The 7,713-nt window shown below is 38.4% G+C and overlaps 1 protein-coding gene across 2 annotated transcripts in view; it reads left to right on the top strand.

The window, feature by feature from the left end:
- Nucleotides 1-521: 521 nt before the first annotated feature.
- The window catches only part of LOC121299954 (synaptotagmin-2-like), a 73,410-nt gene continuing 66,218 nt past the window's right edge, over nucleotides 522-7,713 (top strand). For both annotated transcript variants that reach the window (XM_041228227.1, XM_041228224.1), the window contains exon 1: nucleotides 522-986. The gene's annotated coding sequence lies outside the window, so the exon portion shown is untranslated. The remainder of the gene's footprint in view (nucleotides 987-7,713) is intronic.

The following is a 7,713-nucleotide window of genomic DNA, read 5'->3' as shown; positions in this document are numbered from 1 at the left end:
GGTGTAATTCAATCTCTCATACTATATATATATATATATAGTATGAGATATATTGTTTTGTATGCATTTTATTAATACCAGTGAAGGTTAGGGGGGTGGTAGTTTTATTCCAGCCAGACCAGCACCAGACCAGCACCTCAATCCTGAAAGAAGCAACCAACCAGGCATTGTATTATGTTAAAATATCGTATCACCTTTTGCCCTGGTCACAGCCTTGACACAGCAAGGTACAGACTGCACAAGGTTCTGGAACACCTCTTGAGGAATGTGGTTATAATAAACAGCCCTCTTCTGTATTCCAGTTCAAGACAGTGCATTTCAAATTATAACTTTATAATCCTGTACAATAACAGGCTCTGTGTCTCAGTTTGTTCTAGCAGTTCATTGATTTGATTCCCCTGCACTCCCTCACACACACTCTCTCTCTCTCTCTCTCTCTCTCTCTCTCTCTCTCTCTCTCTCTCTCTCTCTCTCTCACACACAGCCTCAAATTGCAAAGATCAGCAATCCTCATTGCGGGCACTTAAAAAGAAGACGGAGCGAGAGGGGGAGGGCAGATCTAGTGTGGAAGCGGGATGCACCATAAAAACAGCCCCTCCCAATTAAAACCGAGGACTTTTATTATTGAGCAGGAGCTAAGCCAATGATCTTGAGCTTGCAGAAGTGGGGAATACAACAGCAGAACAGCAGAGGGGCTAGTGGGAAAGAAAAACTGCAGTATATATATATATATATATATATATATATATTTTTTTACTGATCTAATCAATTTAACACCTCAGTTTCAGGGAACGAGCTTGTTGAGTGAGAGTGTGTTAAGGGTGAGAGCATAACTACAGGATTGACTGGCTTGTAGGGCAGAATTATTTTTCTTTAGCGCAGCAAAAAAAAAGTATTTTGAAGCATCCAGACGATATTCTTTTTCTTTCTTCAAGACTCAAAGTGTCCTGAAGAGACAGAAGAAGTTTCTCCCTTCTTTGAACAAGGTAAGGTGCAGGTTTACAGTGGGGCTGTTTTGAGCAAATACATTTTTATTTTCTATCTGGTATTCTGGAGGGGGGAGGATGGGGGGGCAGTTCGGGACACGAGATTGTAGCGATAGTGAAACTTCAAATAGCAGTTCACTTTTGTGGCATTTATGTTCTTTGGAAGGACATTAACTAAACTCAAGGCAAAATATCTCAGCAGGTCAGAATTAGCCAGGCATGACTCCAGTCCAAATTTGCTTAAATGGTATAAAAAACCTCCAGAAAACTGGGAAAATCTGAAGGTCATAGAACTTTATTCAATTGGAGTATGCCCGGCAGCCTGGAAGAAACTATAAATGAGTAATATAATTCAAGGGAAAGCGCATACTATAATAAGGAAAATTGAAATACCTGTAATTGAAAAACTTTTACTGATTAAAACTTTGGTATCTGACCCGCCGGATTCAAACTAAAGCCTGGGGTACAAGGTAAGATAGATTTAAAACTGCACATGCCCCTTGTAGGTTTGAGGGATACTGACAGGGTACAGTCTGGGACCCTTAAAACAGAAGCAGGCATGCTTTGTGAAGGTCTGTCTGTATTCTGATGCAGTGACCTTGACATCAAGAGGGATGCCAGTGGTCTTTGAGAATGGGGAGGAATGCTAAGGCATGCTGAGTTGAATAGGAAAGCATCTCCCCTTAGGAACAGGGATTGGGTTGATCTAAGACCTCAGGAGCATTCTGGTACTGTGCAAACTAAGCAGAAAGCAGTAAAGAGAAGTAGCGCTATTTGTTTTAGAGTTGTTCTGCCGAGTGAGGAAGTCTATCTTTTATATATCATGTTGGCATTGTATAAAGACATCTGGGTGATTGTTAGGCATTTTATATTCCTAAGTTTGTAAGAGCTGGAAATGGGTGTCTGCAGTATTCGAGGGCAGTAAAGAAGCCAAATCATTCGGATGTCATCAACACATGTCTGTATGTGGCAGAGGGTCGGTATATATAATTCCGATATAAACATTGCAGTCTACCCCTCTTTTGCAAAGTGTGGTTAATGTCTGGCAATCCTAGATTATACTAAGGTGTTATTTTCTATTCATACTTCTTTTTTTGATATGTTCATCCCCTTTGGAAATTTCAATTGAACGCTGAACGTTTTCAATTGAACATTTTCAGGCATGTTTGCCAGACTGAGAGTAGCCAGCCCCTGCACTGCAGATTGTCTCTCTCTCCCTCTCTGGACTGGGCTATATAGTGCTGGGATGGTCCTGATGCAGGAAGAGAGGCACGGAGGGCGTACTCAGGTTGTGAGCGGCATTTCCAATCTTTGAGCCTTCAAGCCCAATGAGTAGTAGCAGATGAGAGTAAAACACCTAGGAAACCAAAATGCAATTATTCTTTTCACCATGCCCAGTCGAAGGAGTTTAACCCTACGTCGTACTGTCTCCAGCAGTATGCAGTATTCCCACAGTCAGACCCCCCATGTATATGAATACATCTGTGTGTGCAGGGGTTTGGAACCTGTAGGGTTCAGAATGCCATACGAATACTAATGCCAAGTTTCATTGGAATTGCATATTATTTTTTGTATGGATTCCTAATAAATTTAAGTGTAAAACCATAGCAATTGGAATTCACAGGAATTTGCTGACATTTTATAGTGCAATTTTTTAATTTTTTTTTTCTTTTATGTATCATTATCATGCTGTATATTAACAGAAAGTACTTCAAAATATGATGCTCTGTCTCAAGCACTGTGTTCAAACACAAAGAGGGCAGTGTCCATGTTTGTATTGAAAGTCATGCATTAAGAGAGATTGGTACTCTATAACAGACGAAAGCGAAACATCTGTGCTGTGCACATTTCACTGTACTTCCCTCTCCTTTTGTGTGTTGAGAAACCTGGTTCAATTTAATTGAATATAATTTAATTCCATTTAATTTAAGTGCACATACCATGCTTTTTTTCCATCTGTTTGTACGAAGTGCTATTCAAATCTATTGAATGGATATTTGAATATCACAATTCCATGTTAGTCCCATTAGAAACTAGAACTAGAAAAAATAAAAAGTTGAATAAAGATATCTGCATATCAATCAGCTATGATTCTCTTAAAATGCATTATTAATTCATGCTTTTGCCAGGGCTGGAGGTCTACTCTAACTGGATACATGAATATGACCTTCAAATGATCCTGAGCTCACAGGAGCATGAAAATGCCATTGCGTTTAGGGTCTGTTAGTACATTTGTGCCCAGATTTAATTTTCAATGTAAAGTGAGATGCTGTGAAATACATTCTAAAGGATGAGATTAATGCATTTAAATGTTCAACAATCAGTTATAAGAAAGAATGCACCTTGTCTAAATGGACAGTTTATGTACTGGAAATTATTGTAGCACAGCAATATATGACTTACATGATAGTGTTGCTCATTGCAAAATATATTACAAGCAGCATTGTCCTACTGTATAATATAATCACTTTAAGGTTTTGTAGTGTAATCCTTGGAATTACAAACAGGTGTATCAGATTTGCTATGCACAGACAATGACTGTCCATGTTAAAAAGATCTAAAGCATCATTTTGTTAAAAAGCTATAGGAGATGCATTAGTAGGTGTCCATACCTCCTGGGGGTGTTTGATTGCCTCCTCTGCTAACTGCTGCGCTGTTGATATGTATGCACGCTATCAGCACAGAAACAAAGCCTTTTTAAAACAATAGAAGGTCTGATTGAGAGTTCAGTTCCTCTGGGGAAGTGTGTGAAAACCAAAATACTCGCTGTGCAGCTGAAAGAATAAATTGTCCTTTCAAACCGGCAAAGGTCGTATGCTAATAAGCATGTTCCAAGTAGTTCTGAGAAAAATGACCAGGGGATTTGAAAGGCATCAAATAAGTGTATCACGGCTTTAACCTTACCGAAAGTCTTGACAAATACCAATGGGAATGCAGAGTCATTAGCAGTACCAGTAATGCCTTAGCAGTAATGACAACACAATGCTTTTGGAATTGTACTGATAGGGTACCATGGTACATGGTTACATGTGCTTGTTGGGTTGTACCATTATCATTCCATTAGTTGGTCAAAATATGATAATGTTACCCATGAGTTACCTTTCCTCCAATAGCTTATACCATTGTAGATGCCCTTGTTCTTCAATTGCCCAACAGATCAAGACTTTTGCTCCAATGCAAAGCCCACCATTTAAGCCTACAAATAAGAAAGATACCACCCCTGGTGTTCATCTAAAGGTTTTTGCATGAAGCCAAGTGGTTTATTTTTAGACAGCAAGATATGAATACGTTACAATGCACTTAATGTGTAAATCACGATATATGCAAGCACACAATTGTATCAGAAAAGGGTTAGGGTTAGATGAAGTACATTTTAAGTATGCATGATAATAATGTAATTATGTGTTAGTACACATGTATTTACTAAGTAACCACTATATACATACTCAGTAATTAGAGGCACTTCATGGAAAGTGTTACCACTTTAGTGTAGCACTGGGAACTGAGTAGGAAATATGAGTTTCTCAGTAGTCCTGGTCTTTGTTCCAACCATGTCAACACCTCTGGCCTGGTCCAAAAGCATTTTAATACGTCTATTAATCCAGAAAAAATGACCTTTCTCAATCTGATGAACAAAAAAGCATAGCTTGAGCTGTTAAATTGGGGTTGCATGGGAGCAGTTCTTTTGATGTTTGATGGGAGGCATAGTTATTGATCAGGCTTTATAATCAATTTAGATTTGTATGATGTTCAATTGAAAAATGATTTGTAATAGTTTTTTTTTGTCACATTTATGTTTTTTTTAATTTACTGGTTAACAGTTTAATTTAGAATCCATTATAAGTGGTTATAAACATTTTATAAGCATGTTATTAATTGTGCTATAAGCAGTTACATATAATGAATACTAAAACCTTTACACTATAACCTCTCAAAACATATGTACTATAACACGATTGATATAAATAACTCCTAATAATGGATCCTTTAACTGTTAAGTATTAACATATACTCTGGGTTATAACAATGTACTGTGGGATTCTGCAACTGTGGGACTCTGCAACCTTCATTTCTAAAACACCCCTGTAGTGGTTCTGATGAGCTAGTCCAATGAACTGCTTAGCTTTGGACTCAACCACTCTGGAGCCTAGGCAGGTTGGGAGAGACATGTCAGTCTTTTTCAAAGTCTAAATATTTTACAAAGCTGCCTCCATTCTTCGGTTCTTCTAGCACATCACAGCGGTGGGTGGTAGGATAACTGCGTGGCATTATTCCTTTGCTCATTTGAGTGTGTGATGGTTGTTTCTGAAGGAAACCCTTTGTACCATGTTGCTGGTGGTGTTATAGTCCCAAGATTTGATCACACTGTCACATGATTTGAATGAAATGAGAAAGACTGATCACACAGTACTTTTCCAGATGAACTGAAAGCTTCTCAAAGTCAGGTAAAGGTGGGTTAACTCAATATGGGAGAAGCAAAACCCTGAACCACTCAAAAGGATATCAAGCATCAACAATAGTGCAAAGGGAATGACAAAATGCAATTGAAATGATATTTAAAGCCATTTATTCTTCAAGTATCTATCTACTGTGGATAGTGTCAAGTATCCCTTTAATAAAATGCTGTTTTCAAAGCTGTGATTTGTTTAGGACAAACATTCATGATGTGCTTTCATTATTTCATCGACCCTCAGTCATAGTCAAGAGAACCTGGCACAGCTGGGGTGTGCGTGCCTGTCTGCTTGCATTGCATAGTTAATGCATTTAATAGAAAACACTTGGTTCATTAAACACTTCTTTAATAACATGGAATAATGGTATCCAGCCATCTGCAGAGTTTTTACATTATTGATTGCTGCTGTAATCTATTGAGTACATTGATCTCTTACAAGCAATGGGGACACATTGCTTTAAGGATATATTATTAGGAGTGAAATATTTATTTAAAATTTACTGGAGATTTATTGCACTTTTAAGAAATCACAAAATGTATCCAAGTTTTTTATGCAGATGACATTCTAATGAGCCAAGTGTCGACTAGGCAATGAATGACCATTATCAAAAAAGGGGGGGGGGGGGGCTTCCCACTTTCAAACTAATGCTAACAGCATTTACTTTATACAATCCCAGAATGTGAAATGCTATTGCATTTGAGGGATCTAAAGATAGAACAATGCTTCCAAGCATCACTCATTTTTAGAAAGGTTCATCTGAGCAATACATGAAATCCCAACATGACAGTACTCTACCTGCATTATTTTCCTATATGCATATACATGTTCTGCATATTAATAAGTCTTTATGAAGATTGAGTGCCTGTGAATAATTGAAATGCCATTTGTTAAGGTTAAATGTCGTGGATATGAGTGATGCTGTGAGCAGGGTGCCTGTCCGGTGTTGTTTTCTTGCTGTAAAGTGCCGGGGGGATGCAGCCTGGCTGTGCTGCATGTGTGTGTGAACTCTTGCTGAATCCTATAAGGACACTGCAGCACACTGCAGCACAGTTGCCAGCCTCTGCTATAAAGCTCCCCTGAAGACTCTGTGTGCAATCAGTCTGCCTCTCTGTCTTTACAGCAGAACTGTGAGATGAGCTTCAATCTCAGCACTGCTTCTGATAGAGGGCAACGATTCATAAACCAATTACAGGCCTTTTGTGTTTCTACCGATGCGGACCGTACCCACAGTAGCTGAACGGAAGGATTTGCAGGACCCAGTAGCTATTAACCTTCCTTTTGAATTGTGCTTGTGCCCAGTTTTGCAATGGATTTATACTGTATGCTAATTCTCACCTGAAATATTTTCACATTATAGTCGAATACATTAGTATACAGATGCACTATTTGTAATTCGTAACAGGGGATGGATGTTAAGTTTGCTGGTATCTGCTCATTTCTTGGTACTAAACTACAGCACTGTACATTAGGTGAATTCCACGGTGTTGCTATTAGGCTTTGGGACAGTGAAATTGATTTGATTTGGATTTACTCTCTGTATTAAAAACATAAAAGATAAACAAGAATTAAACCATTACAAAAGAGACAGATTTAATCTATCATCGCTGACTCTTTTCTGACTGTTGATTCTCATGCTACTCAATCCAACACAATGTGGATGTTACAAGGGTATTCACAATAACCATTAAGACTCCAGACTATCCTTCTACAATTCTACCACATTAATGCTTTGTTACACTTTACTATGCTTTTACTGGCACACTGGTCCCGATATGTGGTAATGTGATGGATTACCAGGTTGCGATAGGGCTGATTCCAATATGGATTAGACACTATTGAAATATCCATAAACTTAAACTAAAAAAATAAATTACAAGTAAAACATGAAAGAAAAAGCGCAGCACTAAATTAAAATATTCTGCTCAAACACTAGCATTAATTAACACTAATTAATTAACGCAAAAATACGTTCTCACATGCAGCTGAGGATCTGACTACTGCTCAATGTGAACCTGTGCATTCTTGGTGAGCCGATGAAAGAGCAACATGATAAGGTTATGAAACGTCACGCTGTCTTAATTAACGTGCTGCTCCTCTTTTCCAGACTGACTTGTCATGTTCTGTTTTCGGTCATCACGTCCTGGTGAAACTCTGAAGTGTAAAGCACCCCTGTTGCCTCAATAAAGCTCTCAAACATGTCTCTAAGTCTGGCTAATGGTTACGCTGTGGGGAGCCAGCTGAGAAAAGTCGTGTTTGTTCCAAAAAGTTGCCAG

The sequence above is a fragment of the Polyodon spathula genome, chromosome 25, assembly GCF_017654505.1.
Source record: "Polyodon spathula isolate WHYD16114869_AA chromosome 25, ASM1765450v1, whole genome shotgun sequence".
Classification (NCBI taxonomy): Eukaryota; Metazoa; Chordata; class Actinopteri; order Acipenseriformes; family Polyodontidae; genus Polyodon; species Polyodon spathula.
The sequence above is the reverse complement of the archived record's forward strand: the minus strand, read 5'-3'. Positions and strand labels throughout refer to the sequence as shown.